This window comes from Petaurus breviceps, unplaced genomic scaffold (assembly GCF_028583685.1).
Source record: "Petaurus breviceps papuanus isolate PSGF00001 unplaced genomic scaffold, PetGlider_PUasm1.0 98, whole genome shotgun sequence".
In the NCBI taxonomy this organism is placed as follows: domain Eukaryota; kingdom Metazoa; phylum Chordata; class Mammalia; order Diprotodontia; family Petauridae; genus Petaurus; species Petaurus breviceps.
This window is the reverse complement of record NW_027187460.1, coordinates 25,613,941-25,630,674: the sequence shown is the minus strand read 5'-3', so window position 1 is coordinate 25,630,674 and position 16,734 is coordinate 25,613,941. Positions and strand designations below refer to the sequence as shown.

The following is a 16,734-nucleotide window of genomic DNA, read 5'->3' as shown; positions in this document are numbered from 1 at the left end:
AAGGAAGGAAGGAAGGAAGGAAGGAAGGAAGGAAGGAAGGAAAGAAGAAAGGAACAACCTACCTCCCAACTCTCCAGAATGGTGAACATAGTATGTGGATGTGTATCATTCTAAAGCCCTTTGCCTATAAATAAGAAGGCACAGGAATCACATTTCCTAGTTCTCAGGAGCCCTTACATGACTTGCTTTCTAGGCTATTTCTCTTCAACTGAGTGGGAGTCAGCTGGCGGGCAATTGCTCAGTGTTCCTGGTGAGAAGATAAGTTACAATTGGATTTTGCATTTGCATAGCACACTTTTATTTTGGCAAAGCCCCCTCCAAATATGACTTCAGTCTCTTATTCAATGGAGCTAATAGGGATGGTTGCCTAGTTTGTGGCCATGATGAAATTGCTTTGCCACACTTATTGGTCCTGTTTGAGGAGCATAGCCCTGGGGAAATCTCATATATATTAGTACAAATTAACTTGTGTTAAGCATAAGCATTAGAGGGATTGGAGATGGAGGAAAGTTGGGGGAAAATCATCATGGTAGAGTGACAGCCTCTAGTTAGATATTGAAAGTAAATCGGGATAGTGTAAGGATCTCAGTACTAGGAGTCAGTAAAGGAACAAATCCTGGCTCTAACTGTATTACTGTGGGTAAACTATTTCACCAGCTATAGATATATGGAAAAGGATATTGGATTTAGAGTCAGAAGACTTGGTTTCAAATCTCAGCTCTACCATTTAGTTCTTAGGGGACCTTGGACACGTTATTTGGCTTCTCATGACCTTAGTTTCTCACTTGTAAAATGAGGGGATTGGACTGGTGGACCTCTAAGGTTCCCTCTAGATCATTATCTATAGAAAGGCAGCATGATCTGGAAAAGAGAGTTCTAGATGTAGAGTCATGAAGCCATGTTTTCAAATCCTGTCCTGGACTCTTGTCAGCTATGTTAACCCAGGCAAGTCACTTAACCTCAAAGGATTTCAGTTTCCTAACTTATCAAATGAGATGATTGGATTGCATGATCTCTAAGATCCCTTCCAACTCTCAATGTATAATCCTGTGATCCATTGACTGTATCAGAACTCAAATAAAATGATGACTCACCCCCTTTTTCACAAGCCTAGTCTATCAACAATGTCCCCTGGTTTAGTTACTGTTGAACTACCCAGTAAAAGTCATAAAAAAAATAAATAGGGCTTTAAGTTTGCAAAATATTCTCCTTAAAAGAACCCTATAAGGTTATTAATTATTATTAACCCTAAGAGTTATTAATTCTGTTTTACAGATAAGGAAATTAAAGTGAAATAGAATCCCTAGGCTCACCTAGCTAGAATGCAAGAATGAGGGTTCAGCAATATTTCTAGAATACCAGATAGCCCCACACCACTTTGGCTAAGATGGAACAGGAAAGAATCAAGACTGAAAACGGAGATAGAAGAGAAAGGGAGAGTGTGGTTTATTTATGGCCAAACTTCGTCAAACCCAATGGAATGTTCAGGATGTCACTCTCAGGCCACTGCTTCCCTCCAGAGGAAAAATGATTTCTAACCAATAGAACTAAGGAGCACTCACCAAAGCTCCCGATTTGTAAGAGTTGAATAAATCCTTGATTACCTAAGATTGTCTGGCAGCTTAACAGGCCGGTATTAATATACTTTAATAAGAGGATTAATGGTCTGCCTATTGCAGGTACATCTTGTACCAGTGTTGGTGCTTTTGACTCTACAAGTTAGTAGATTGTTTCCTGAATTCCCAAAGACTACATCACCTGGTGATCAACCTTGATGAGTTCCTATAGCCTTAGCCTGCTTTGTCCTTAGACTGGAGATATATAATCTCTTATTGGGCTCATTCTTGAAGACCCACTGGGCAGGGCCTATAAAAAAGCTTATGTACAGCCTTTTAGAGTTCCCATTCTCCAGGAAGAAGGACCATAGTAGAACCCAGAATTACAACAAAATGGATAATGAATAATAGTGGCAGGTTGGAATCACAACTGGATTAGATTTCCCCTCTCCTCCATACTTGGTTTTTGGGTAGAGTATGAGAGATAATTATTTCCAAATACAGTTGTCTTCATTTGGATGGAAGGGGTTTTTCAGATGCTTTGTGAGGGAGGAGGTTGGTTGAAATGCATAGACAAGGTCTCTGCTCATTCACAGTGGTCACTAGAAGACAAAAGATAGTCTCAAACTCAGTAGAAGGTCTAGGAGCTAAGTAGGTAATGCCATTTCTAATTCTTAATATTCTATCTCTGTTTTCCTAAATAAAGTTAAATAGACCCATAATATGAAGGAGGGAAAGCTTCATAGGGTATTGGGGGCAGTCATGGAATCACAAATTCAGAGCTGGAAGGGACCTAACAACTTACAAAATCCAATCCCATTTTATAGATCATAAGACTGAGTTTCAGATATATTAAAAGATTACGCAACATCCCACAGGTGTCTGAGTTGTTATTATTATATGATTGGAAATCCTTCCAGTAAACAGACTAAAAATGATTAGGGGAATGGTCCAAGTTTAATTAGTCAAAAAAGCCTTGAATGGGGTGACCAATATATCTGGGTCTAAGTTCTGTCACTAAAGAACTACATGATATTGAGAAACTCATTCAATAGAATCATAAATCTAAAGGTAGAAGGTTCCCCCTCATTTTATGTATAAAGAAACTGAGGCCCAGGAGAGTTAGATGAGCTGGCTATAGTCATGTAGAGAGCAAGTGTCAGAGTAAGGATTCAAACTCAAGTCCTCTAAATCCAAAGTTAGTACTCTTGTCACTCTGAGACTCAGTTTCCTCACCTATAAAATGAGAGAATTGGACATTGCATTCCAAAATACTTTAAACATAACTATAAGCCAACCATTACTACTTCCAGGCAATTAGTAATGATAATAATAGTCACAATAATAACTCCCTTTTATATAATACTTTAAGGTTAAAAATCAAATTCCTCCAAATAGCTCATTGCTGAGTTATAATGCTTATTTAATCTTCATTTAATTTAATTCTTGCTTTTTGGAGGGGGAAATGTAGGGCAATTGGGGTTAAGTGACTTGCCCAAGTATAGTAGCAAGCACCCTAGCATACCCAGGGTGGCTGCCAACACAGGTTCTTAGATCTGCTTCTCCAAAGGAAAGCAACTCAAAATGGGTTAACAATCTTACTTTAATCAAACATATACAGAATACAAACAGAAGTTATAAGCAGACAGAGAAACAGATCAGCATACAGGGCTTCCCACTGTCTGACCATCACATCCATACCTAGTCAGTTACCAGAGAGGGAAGCAACAACATCTGGGTTTTCAAGGGGGGTTGGGGGGGGCAGGGAGGGCTCAACGTCTGCCCAGAGTCTCATCTGGCCACATCACACAACTCTTCCACAAATTGAGCCCCGCAGCAAAACCTCACATCAGGGTATATATAGCCTTCTCTTGGGTAAGAGACCATCACAACCCTCATGACCCACTACCCAATCACAAAGGAACAAGGTGTGGGTGTTCCTGAAGAACAAGCCTCCCACTACAGGCTCCAGGTGACTACATTTAGCCCATCAAGGGGCAGAGCATATTCTCAAATCAGGGAAAGTTCTCAGAGTCACCTAAGCCTATCAAAGGGCCTAGGGGCAGGTAAGATCTTCAGATTACCATTTCCATAACACCAAGATCACAAGGCTAGTGTGTGTTAAGTGTCTGAGGCTGGATCCGAACTCAGGAGCCCCTGACTCCAGAGCAGGCTCTCTATTCACTGTGCCACCTAGCTACTCCAATTTAATTTAATTGTTAATCTATTTAATTGTTTATCATAAATACAAAAATTCCCCAGTTTCAGGTAAAGAAATGGGCTCAGAGATCTGCAGAAACTTACTCAAGGTCACACAGATGCTTAGCGGCAGAGTTGGCATTTACACATTTTTGTACTTGAAATACAAAAGAGAACAGTTTTTAGCCAGAAAGAAAGAAAATAGCCTGTCTTGGTGTAAAAAACCTGCCTCAGACTTTTTTGACCACACTTGGACATTAGGTAGCCATATTAAAGTGGCAGAGCAATGGGGTACTCAAAAATCTAGAAGTTCCCTATAGATACCTTCCTTTCCCCCCACTCATTCAGAAATCCCTTGTCTCCTTTTCCCCTTGACAGTCTGCTTTGCATCATAACAGAAAAACAATGCTGAGGGGCCCAGAGAGGATCAGGATCAGTTTGAGAAGACTTCTGTGTATTTATGGGGAGACTGGGGAGAGAGAGATGGGAGTGGGAAATATGTCAATGAATTTGCCTGAAATTAGTTCTCTCTTCTCCCTTGGGCGGGGTGAGGAGTGGGGGCAGATCATGGAGAATTTTCCAGCTTTCTCCCTAGAACATATACTTAAAACCTTTCTGCTACTTGGCACCTCCAGACGCGTTTTAATTTCTGGGTGCAGCTTTCCATTCTGAGCACATTACAACATAGCAGTGCATTACATTACCCATCTGTTCCAGCACAGTGTCTTCAGGGCTTGAATGTTGCTGAGCATTGTGGAGGAAAGGTTATCATTAATTTGCTTTGGAAAAGGAGGACTTGGATCAGCCAAATGTGAAAAAGAAAAGTTCCTCCCATTCACAAGGCAGGTTATATTTCTCCTCTGCGGAAAGGAGGATTTCACTACAGGAGCATTCCTACTGCAAATCAATGGATGCTTTCCAAATAAGAACTTGGTCCATGGCCTGCCTGAACTGTCAAAAGCAGGGCTGTATTGTGAATCATCCTGGGCTCCACTGAGCCTTTAATTTAGAGCTATAACGCTCTCTTTCCTTATTTCACTCTCTGATCAAGAGATGGCTCTTTTCCTTGCCAAGGCTAACCACTCTGCATGTATCCTTGATTCAATTTCCTCTCATCTTCGCCAGCAGATTGCCCTATTGTTATCTTTTCTTTCTAGCTCTCTGCCACTCTCTGTCTCTGTGTTTTTCTCTGTTTCTTTCTCTGTCTTTGTCTGTCTTTCTATTTCTCTCCCTCCCTCTCCTTCTCTCTCTCTCTCTCTCTCTCTCTCTCTCTCTCTCTCTCTCTCTCTCTCTCTGTTTCTCTCTCTCTCTCTCTCTCTCTCTCTCTCTCTCTCTCTCTCTCTCTCATATATCCTTAATTTCCCCTTATCAACTGTCTCTTTTTCTTCTGCTTACAAATAGGCCTCTGACTTTTCCATCCTTAAAATAAGCTTTTTTTTTATTCAGCCATTCTATCATCCTGTATCTTTCCTCCCCTTCTCAGCTTAATTCCTTGAAAAAGGGTGTTTAGATTTTGTGACTCAAGTGCCTCTCCTCTCCTCTCCCTGTCTTCTAAACGCTGTGCAATCTGATGTTTGATGTCACCATTCAATTGAAATTACTATCTCTGGGGTTACCAGAAATCTCTTAATTTACAAAATCTAATGTATTTTTCTCAATACCCATCTTTTTTTTAATTTATCTATAGCCGATGACACCGTCAGTCACTCTCTTCTAGATAGCCTCTTCTTTATAAGGTACTGTGACATTCTTCTCTCCTAGTTTTCTTCCTACCTGTTTGACCACTCCTCAGACTCCTTTACTGAATTTTTTTTCACACCCGCTTAATACAGGTATGTCCCAATGCTGTGGATCTCTCTTTTTCTTTTCTCTCTTTTTTTTCTTTTTCATAGTATCTCACTGGCTTATCTCATTTCCCATGGGCTCAGTTATCATTTCTGTGCAGATGACTTCCAAATCAAACCCTGGTCCCTCTTCTTATATCCAGTCTGGCATCATGAACTGCTTTATTTTCCATGTCCCATTACTGTATTTGACCCAAGTTTGAACCTCCCGTGTCTTCCCAGAATCCTCATTCTCCTTCATTGCACATGTATTTGACAAATCTTTCCATTTCTATTTTCCTGATTATTTCAGATACAAATCCCTACCTCTCTGCTGTCTCAGACCCTACCTTTATTTAGGCCTCTCATCATCACTTGCCTGGAATATTACAACGGTCTTCTACTTGGCCTACCAGCTTCATTTTTCCCTACTCCAATCCATCCTCCACACAGAAGCCAAAATGATTTTCCTAAAATGGAGGAAGCAAAGAATTTCAACAGAAATAAAGATGAGGATAGAGTGTATTCCAGGCATGGAGAATAGTTTATGGAAAAGCATAGAAGTGAGAGAACATAAAATAAGATTGGAGAACAGCATGGCTGCATAGAGAGAGGAGAGAGGAGTAATAGGTAATAAGACTGGAAAGATAAATGTCAGACTCAGAAGTATGTGCTTTATTCTATCAGGATCCAAAATTTATTTTCTGAGTAGGTAAGTGACATGATAAAACTGATCATTAACAACATTACTATTGATAGCATTGTGAAGAATTGACTAGAAAAGGGGGAGATTAGTGAGAGGGAGAACAAGTTAAGAAGTTTGTGCAATAGTCTAAGCCAGGGGTGGGAAGCCTGCAGCCTCAAGGCCATATGTAGCCCTCTATGTCCTCAAGTGTGGTCCTTTGGCTGAATCCATCAAAGCACAATTCCCCTTACTGAAAGGATTTGTTCTTTAAAACTTGAACTCAGTCAAAAGGCCATACCCAAGGACCTAGAAGGTCACAGATGGCTTCAAGGCTGCAGGTTACCTACTGCTGGTCTAAGCAAAAGGTGTGAGGTGTCTGAATTTAGGCCTGTTGGGAAAGTGGGGAAAGAGGCCCATGGCAGGGGCAACACTTGGCAAGAGCCTGAGCCAATCTCACTGAATATAAAAAAGGGGCACAATCATCTGTTGACCCTGAAACTTAATCTGTTCATTCAGACTCCTCATATCAACTACATTATAGATACGTAACAATGCACTATAGAAGACATACATACATATGATTATATATAATTATCTCTATGTAGATGCATATTTTATTTATATCTTTAAAGAGGGATATGAGTGTATAAATACACACATCCCAACAATTCTCTAGCTTTTCTTCTTCGTTATCACAACACTATATATCTTCTATTCGGGAATATCAAGGAAAACATGAAGTTCCAAAACCATATCTTCAAAGCCTCAAAGGGTCAATTACTGTGAAACAGGAGGAAGAAGGAAGTAGAAAGATTGATTCATTCATTCTTCAATGATAATTATTACACATCTATTTAATCCTATACATTCATTGTCTTAGCTGATTCTCAAAGCTGCTTTATGACTTAGGTGGTGCCAATATTGTTGCCATTTTACAGATGAGGAAACTGAGGTTGGTGAAGGTTAAATGATTTGCCCAAGATCATGAAGTTGAAACTGGGGTCTTCTGATTCCAAGTCCAGGGTTCTTTACATTCTGCCTACTCAGCAAGAGATTGCTTTGGGAAAGACACGAACCCCCCAGGAAGATTCTGATTCCGACTAGAGATACCACACTTTCTCAAATTCCCCTTTCCTCTTTCCTACTTCTCTTCTCAATCTTTTCCTTTCCCATTCAGCAAACATTTTTATGGACAGTGAAATTTAATGTCTTGTTGTTTTGTTTCATTTTTCCAAAGGAGTTACAAATCCCAGTTCTGACCATCATCTTCCTCTTCCTGTAAACCAGCACCTGTGTGGAGGGTCAGTCACCAGTGACAACTTCCTCTGCCTCTTGCAAGTCAGCAACTGAATAGATCCAATGTCAGAGAAACATGTCTCTGTCACCATTCTTTGCCCATCCCCCTCCCAACCACAAGCCCTGACAATCTAATCAGAATGTGTGCACAGCTGTCCTGCTTCATGTCACTGGGCAAATTAGCCTATATTAAGAGTTTCTAATTGTTCTTCATTGAGCTGTGACCTAAATTTAGTAGCCTGGAGAAATCTGCTCCTGCCAACAGGATATCCCAGACAACCCCAGAGAGTTCCTGTATTAATACATAAACTGAGAGGAGGGAAGCCAATTTTGTTTTTTCCTCCTTCTTTTGTTTTCCTCCTACCTTTTGAAGCTTGGAAATGAGAAGAGATAGGCCACCTCATTCTCAGGTGTTAGCACCATGTCAGATACCAAAGTATAGATGAAATAGTACAGGCATAACTCATTATGTAGGGATAACAAAGCCTAATGGAGAGATTGCAGGACACAGAGTCAGAAAGGCCTTACTAGCTGTGTGATTCTAGGCAAGTCACTTAGCTTCTCAGGGCCCCAGTGTCCTCACCTATAAAAACGAATATAATCACAAGACCTGCTGCACTGGGCTCGGTAAGGCACAAATGAGATGATGTATATAAAGCAGTTTACAAGTTTCTGAATGCAAGATGAATGTAAGCAAGCATTATTACCCTGACTCTTTAATCAGTGTTGCTACTACAAAGAAAAGTGGTCAGGGTGGCTTGGGGTAGGAAAAAGAACAAATTAATTGGGTTCACTTTAAGAAGGAAGAGAAGGAGAAAGTGGAAAGGGGGGGAGGAGGAAGGGAAAGTCCTAGAGTGAGTGCCCACTAATGGTGTGAATCAAGAGTTTCTGGTTCTGATTTTCAGTAGTCATATGACCACAGATAAATCACATAATCTCCCATTTCCTCATCTTTTATACTGATGATAATCTTATGTGTTCTAGCTACCAGAAAGGTACCAGCAAGGTTCAAATTATCACTTATAGGAAGCAAGACTTTATAACCATAAAGCACACTATCAATATGCTTTATTGCTGTTATCTCTAGTTATGTTCTGTGATGGCCCTATATGTAGCAGAAGTGATCTCAGTGTTGGCTGATGTTATTTCAGGGACTATAAAAGGACATTCTTGCCCCCAAATGCCTCCATTACTTACTCTCTGATTGCTCAGATCCCTTTCATTAAGAATAAAGGATATCATTCCATAAGTAGATACAAGGTTATGAATGCTAATACCCCTTGAAAAGAGAACAGAGGGACATAATTCACACTAAGGTATAAATAATCACTGATAACATAACTTTTCCTGACAGTAAGTGAAGAGTAAAGGAGGTGGGGTGAGAGACAAAAGGGGGTAGACAGGAAGGGGAGAAATGTATAAAATGAATTTAAACACAAACTTTGCCATCTTCATAATTTTGTCCCAAAACATTGCTGGCTGTATTTTCAAAGAAAGAAAGTTGGAATTTGTGTTCAACAATACTGAATCACAGAATCTGAGAGTTGGGAGAATCCTATTCCTAAATAATAATTCCCTCTCCATATACCCAATATGTGTAACAATTGTCTCTATTCTAGCTGAGAGGGTCTTCTAATCTAATGGAGAGATTGTAGGACACAGAGTCAGAAAGACCTTACTAGCTGTGTGATTCTAGGCAAGTCACTTATTTTCTCAGGGCATCAGTGTCCTCACCGATTTTATATTTTTCCCCTCCCAGACTGATTCTTTTGTGAAGTCAAACTAGGTCATCTTTTGCTTCAATTCTTACCTAGCCTTTAATCACCAAATGGGTATTGCCCCCAGACAAATCAAGACATGGGAAAGTCGTCAACTTAAAAAGACCTAGGTCTTCCACTGCATCTGGGGCCATCTCCATTCATCTTAATCTGTATCTTGTCATTGGACTCAGATGACTATGGAGGAGACAGTGAGGCTAATGTCTTTGCACAGCTCTGCCTCACATCCAATTCACTTGCAAGTCAAGATATCACCCTCCTATTTTCATTGTTTCTCTTCAATGAAAGATGAACGATATTTATTAGTCATGCAATCCTCACTTGAGGACGACTAGTGAGAGGAAATTCACTACCTCCCAAGGCTACCATTTTTGGGATAGTTCCATTTTTTAATGAGTTTCATGTTCTTTTTAAAAAATTTGTTTGGTTGGTTTGGTTCTGCTGATAGAGAGCTGAAACCACTGTCTCCATGACTTATCTTTTTCTTTAATTTTTTTTTTTAAGTTTTGGGTTGTTTTTTTTGCTTTTTGGAGGGGGGAAGGCAGGGCAATTGGGGTTAAGTGACTTGCTCAAGGTCACCTGGCTGGTAAGTGTCAAGTGTCTGAAGCCATTTGAACTCAAGTCCTCCTGACTCCAGGGCCAGCACTCTATTCCCTGCACCACCTAGCCTCCCCAACTTTTCTTTTTAAACAAGCATATATTAAGCACCTATTATATGCCAGGCACTATGCTAAACATTTTACATGTATTGTCTCATTTGGTCCTTAAAATGATCCTGTGAGGTAGATGCAATTATTTTCCCCATTTTACAGATGTGGAAACTAAGGCTAAGAAAGTTTAAATGATTTGCCCAGAGTCACATAGCTAGTAAGTGTTCATAGCTGGTAGCTTCCACCTAATGCTCCTGGTCCCACCCCCTGAAAGCAAACTGAACCAGTTTAATCTATAATTCAGGTGATTTAAAGATAGCCATTGGGTTCTCCCTAAGTCTTCTCTTCTCCAGATCAAATACCCCAGGGTTGATGGGTTTTTTTCCCCCCAAGGGATTCTTGCATGGCATGATCTCCAATCCTCTTTATTACCCTGGTTGCTCTCCTTCAGACAGTATCAATGGCCTTCCTAAAATGTGTCATTCTGCAAGATGAAATCAACTCTGAAGCTGACCTCCTCACTATCCCCTGCCCCTGGGACCAATCCCTCTTTCTGGTTGGAGAAGATAGGGGAAGGATGACTGGGAGCTCCTCCCTGGTCCTCCATCATTTAAGGAGAGCACCCAGGGAATCTTCCTTATTGCTTCCCACCTGCTGCTTTCTTCTACTTCATTACCTCCAGAAAACCATCATTCTTCAAGATGTAATCAACTCTGAAATTCACACCTCCTCAAATCATTTCCCACACCTACTGCAGGACTTTATCATGGCCCTGCCCTTGCACTGGATAACTTTGATCCACTTCCCCCAACCCCCCCCACCCCCCCCCCCTCCCCCCCTTGGTTGTCTCCTCCATTAGAATGTGAACATCTTGAGATCAGGAATTGTCTTATTCCTGTCTTTGATCACTTAGCACATTATCTGTCATATAGTGGATGCTTAAAAATGTTTATTCATTATTATAATTACTGTCATCCAACACTGAACACAATTTTCAGATGAGATCTGAGCAGGGCAGCATACAGGAGAATTTCCACTGCCCTATTATTACTTCCCCACAATTAAACATATTGCTTCATTTAACATAGCCAAAGACTTTCTTCATTTTTTTATGACTTCCATTTCACCTTATTGGCTTATGCCAAGCTCATAGTTCTACTAATCCCCACAAATATTTGTCACATAAACTATGTTATCTAGTCACTCATGCCACATCTTGATTGTTTTTTAAGCCAAAGGTAAGACTTAGTGAAATCTGATTAGTGGTCCTTCCTACTCCATCTGTTCCTACTCTTGCTACAACTCCAAACTCTTCTTCCCATGTCATAGGGCCTGTTCTATCTTCTTCTAGTTCATGACATGTTCAAAGAATCCCAATTACTCTCCCTTTTATATCTGTCCCTGTCATCTGGGCACATCTTTAGTTTGTCCTTCTGAAGAAGTTTCAGGTATTGACAAGTCTACTTAAGGGAAAGGGAAGAGAATAAGCATTTATTAAGTATCTATGTGCTAAGTATTTAAAAAATATTATCTCGGGGCGGCCAGGTAGCACAGCGAGTAAGAGCACTGGCCCCAGTGTCGGGATGACCTGGGGGATTGAATCCGGGCTCAGATACTTAGCACCACACCCAGAAATAACTGGCCATGTAACCCTGAGAAAGTTACTTAATCCCAACTGCTTAATAAAAAAAATTTTTAAAAATATTATCTCATTTGAGCCTCACAACAAACCTGGGAGATAAGTGTTATTATTAATCTCATTTTACATTTAAGAAACTGAGGCAAACAAAGGTTAAGTGACTTGTCCTGGGTCACACAGTCATACACTCACACAGCTAGTAAGTCTCTGAGTCCAATTTTGAACTCAGGTCTTCTGACTCCAGATTCATTAAACAGCTGGGAAAGCCTGTGGCCTCCACCGACTCATGGATTCTTTGATTTGACCAAGTTACTCCTGGAAGAATATAATCTCTTCCTTTTTTTAGTTAATTATACTGATTATATTGAAGAATTCAGATATGACTATAAGAACAAGAAAAAAAAACAAAAATGCTCTTCCTGCATTCCATATCCTCCCACCCTAAGCCCAAGAACTAGAAATCTCAATCAGAAGCAGGGTCATAACCCCACACAAGGCACTTGAGAGATCAAAGCTCCAGACTAATTGCAAGTTGTCATGAGGACCTCTAAACTTGTGGTCAGGATTTAGTTGTCCTTCGTTGGCTTGCTGCTTTCCATTACTTGAATATTAGCAGACAATTTGTACCCTCAAACAATTTGGACCAGGTTTTTGTGTGAAATCAGTAAAGAAAAAGGACTTACCAAGTTGCCCTGACAGAATGCTGACATCAGTTGGTGGCTATTATTTAGTCATTGTTCAGTCATGTCCAACTCTTTGTGACACCATTTGTGGTTTTCTTGACAGAGATACTAGAGTGGTTTGCAATTTCTTTCTCCAGCTCATTTTACAGATGAGGAAACTGAGGCAAATAGGGTTAAGTGACTTGCCCAGGGTCACATAGGTAGTAAGTGTCTGAGACAGGATTTGAACTCGGGTCTTCCTGATTCCAGGCTCAACACTCTATCCACTACTCCACCAATCTACCCCTTAGTTGACTGAGGTATCAATAAACAACTGGAAGCTAGTTGGAAACAATGTAACCACCAATTAGCCAATAATGGCCATCTTGAAAATAACAATACATTTAATATTGACTTATATGCATTTTATATCCCCCATCAAATTTGAGGGTCCCATCAGTACAAATTTTCTATATATAGCTCTAATCCCAAATAATTTTCAATTGCTTTCAATTGGCAAACCAATTTCTTTTTTTGTTTGTTTGTTTGTTTTTGCTTTTTGGAGGGCAATTGGGGTTAAGTGACTTTCCCAGGGTCACAAGGCTAGTTTTTGTGTTGTGTCTGAGACCTGATTTAAACTCAGGTCCTCCTGACTCCAGGGCCGGTGTTCTATTCACTGTGCCACCTAGCCACCGCAGCAAACCAATTTCTAATCAATTGGAAATAGGGAATAGAGAATGGGCCTATGATTTCATTGATAAGGGAAGAGGGCTTACACAGTTTAGATGAGATGTCATCCCCTCTTCATGGTGTTTATAGTCTGGTAGGGGAGCTAAGACCTGTTTATAGGACTGTATAAGTATTACACCTGCGATTTTATTGATATAGGGAGTTCTAAGAGTATAGAAATTTCTTCTATCAACAAAAGTTGGCACCTTCCCTGAAACTTACATTTTGAGAGAATTCTCTAATAAAAATTAAGGGCCCAGATTCATAGCAAGTGTCACTAGCATGGTTTGGTCTCATCTTCCTGACTTGAAGGCCAGCTTTCAGCTTTTTATCTATCCTACCATGGCACTTCTCAATCAATTTATAAATATTTATCAGGTCTTTAGCAGTTAAATGCAAGCCACTAAGGTAAGCACAGAAGGTGATGAAGAAGACAAATGTAGTCCTTGCCCTTTTAAGAAGTTTGTAGTATTTAGTTGAGGGAGAAAGGGCATATGCAAACAAAAAATATTGTTTGTAAGGTCTTCACATCATAAAGTCATTGTTAATTTATGTTGCTACTTTTATTTTTTTTACTTTTTGCTTTTTAGAGGGAAATTGGGGTTAAGTAACTTGCCCAAGGTTACACGGCTAGTTTTTTGCTGTGTGTGTGTGTGTGTGTGTGTGTGTGTGTGTGTGTGTGTGTGATGTGTCTGAGGTCTGAGGCCGGTACCAAACTCGGGTCTTCCTGACTCCGGGGCTAGTGCTTTACTCACTGCACCGTCTAGCCACCCCTATGTTGCTACTTTTGCAAGCACTTTTCATACCTAGTGAAATCAGACCTGCTTGTGGGTTAGAATTGCAACATATAGTACAAAAAGTGTCCTTATCAAGAGGTTAGGAGAGGTGGGCTCAGGTTCTGCCACTAAGTACCTGTGGGTCACTTTAGGAAAGTCTGTTCCTCTTTCAAGGCTTCAAGGTTCTCACCTCTAAAACAAAAGGGTTAGACTAAATGATTTCCAAAATGATTGTAAAAATGACTCATTTCCATAGCTCATTAGTATTTGCAAAGCTCTGTCCTAACAAGGCCATCTATTATTATATCTGTCTGACAACTGATGATCCTGAGGGAGTGAGGGATAAAATGACAACCACAGTCAAACAGATACTAAATTATGGACCCAGAACTTGAACTCAGCTCTCTAGACTCTAATCCCATGCTCCCTCCAGAAACATTTTCAGCTGTGGTATTATAGAATTTTAAAATCCTGACTTTGACACTCATTGATTATCACCTTAGCTAAGAAGTTTAAACTTTTCTAAGCCTCTGTTTCCTTACCTGCAAAGGAAGGATACTATGAACCGTCAAGGATGTTATGAAGGTCAAGTGAGATCATAGAACAGAATTGTAGAAAGATGGACAGAATTGCAGAAAGCATGTAGTCCAACTCATATGTAAGTAAGCATCTCCCTTATGGCATCCACAAATATTCCCCCAGTTCAAGCATTGATGTGAAGACTTCATGTAAGAAGCAAACCATTACATCTCAATGCAACCAGTTCCTTTCCTGGCTTGTTATGCCTTACTCCTATTCATACATTCTTATTTTTTCCATTGAAAAAGACTTTCTGCTGGCCCTTCACAAAGAGTATTTCCTTTCCCTCCTACATATCTTTGCACATGTCTCCCATGGCTGGAATAAGCTCTCTCCTCATTCTACCTCTTAGAATTCCCAGTTTCCTTCAAAGCTAAGTTCAGACATTATCTTGCACAGGAGGCTTTTGCTCATTCTTGAGCAGCTCACCACTAGTGTCTCTCCACCTTTAAAATTACCCTGTAATTTATGTACATATGCATACATATGCATATCTGGATATATAGGTAGATTGTAAATATTTACATGTGTACAAGTTATCTCCCCTCCTCCCAAGAGAATACAAGTTCCCTGAAGGCAAGAGTTGTTTCATTTTTGTCTTTGCATCCCCAGGCTCTAGCACAGTGTCTATCATATAAAAGTGATTAATAAAGACTTGTTGGCTGATTAACACTATTGTGTCACTCTAGATTTTCTGCACATGAAGTAAAACTCTTTCTTTTGGTATCTTGTATCCTCACTCCTAGGGGCAAGTAGAACAAAATCAAACTTACTTCTATATCATTGGTAGTTACAGCATTCCCTCTAAGTCATCTTTTCTTCTGATGGCATCCATGATTCTTTCGACCAATACTCTTACAGTATGATCAACCAATCCTCTTACAGTATGATCGTGAGGCCCTTTACCTCCTTCATTGCCTTCCTCTGGATTCTCTCCAACTTAACGTCATCTTTCCCAAAATATGATGCCTAGAATTGAATACGATATTCCAAATATGGTCTGACCAGGGAAGAGCGCCGAGGGATTTCAATGAGCTCATCTGCTCCTATGAATTCAAGTATCATCCATCTCCATGTAGATACTCCCCCTGCTATATATGGAGCCCTAATCTCTCTCCTAAATTCCTATCCCACACCACCATAAGCAGATGATGGATATAAAAATGCTTTGGCAAGTATAACATGCTATACATATGCAAGGTATTATTATTATCCAAGTGTATAGACATGAAGACAAGTGACCAAGGTTTTGGCCCAAGCTAACAACAGGTTTGAAAGGCAGCAGCTGACCCAAGCATTTCCTTTCCCAGTAGTACTTACGACTTCCTTCCAGGCTTGTGGCTACTACATGCAGAAACCATGGCAAGGTCTCTGAAAGGAAGGAAGAGGGACCTTGTTAATTAGCTTTTTCTTTTGGATGACGCCACCACAGTCCTGATTCATTTCCATGAATTGAAGAATTAAAAAAGAAATAAATGGTTGGTGTTTCTGTCGAAAGCAGAATGAGAAATGCCTCCAGTTTTACAGATTAGGACAAAACTAAAATTCAGGAAAATAACAAAATGAACTTGGCCCCCTAATCTGACCTGTGTTATCATCTACCCTTGTGAATGAAGTCATTATCCAAAATGGAAATGAAGAGGGCAAAATGACTGGTTCCTACCAATGGTCCCCAGTGGTTTTATATATATTTAAAAATAATTTTGGTGTCATACATATATTAATTATTTGTATGATTTATGTTCATTACTTATTAAGTCTGTGCCCTTGGAGGAGTAAATTATCTAAGCCTCAGTTCCCTTATTTGTAAGATGGAGATAAATATACATATATTCCCTACCTGAGGTGGGGCTTGTAAAAATAATAATAACTAACATTTATATGGTCCTGTGAGGTTAACAAAATGTTTTATATACATGATCTCATTTGACTCTCAACACTATGGAGTAGAAGTATTTTTTTTTTGTCCAATCTAGAGATATGGAAGCTGAACTTTAGATAGGTGAAAAAAAAAAGGACTTGCCCGGGGTTACATAGGTTACTAAATATTTTAATGAGAGGTTGGAACTTTCCTTGATCCTCCTTGTGAATAAAGTCATGATCTAAATTGGAAATGGAGAAGGGGGAATGGCTAAATAATTTTTCCTTTCTTTTCTTTTTTTAAAGTGACTCCTTCTTTGGATCACTTAGTTATGTTTTTTGTTTTTGTTTTTGTTTTGTTTTTGCTTTTTGGACAGTAATTGGGGTTAAGTGACTTGCCCAAGGTCACACGGCTAGTTTTTGTGTTAAGTGTCTGAGGTGGGATTTGAACTCAGGTCCTCCTGACTCCAGGGCCAGTGCTCTACACACTGTGTCACCTAGC

General features: G+C 39.9%; 1 long non-coding RNA gene across 1 annotated transcript in view; it reads right to left on the bottom strand.

Annotated features, from left to right (window-relative positions):
- The window catches only part of LOC138155645 (uncharacterized), a 134,024-nt gene extending 118,630 nt beyond the window's left edge, over positions 1 to 15,394 (bottom strand). Inside the window, exon 1 of the long non-coding RNA XR_011166917.1 lies at positions 15,146 to 15,394. This is a non-coding gene — a long non-coding RNA (uncharacterized lncRNA). The remainder of the gene's footprint in view (positions 1 to 15,145) is intronic.
- Between the last annotated feature and the right edge of the window lie 1,340 nt (positions 15,395 to 16,734).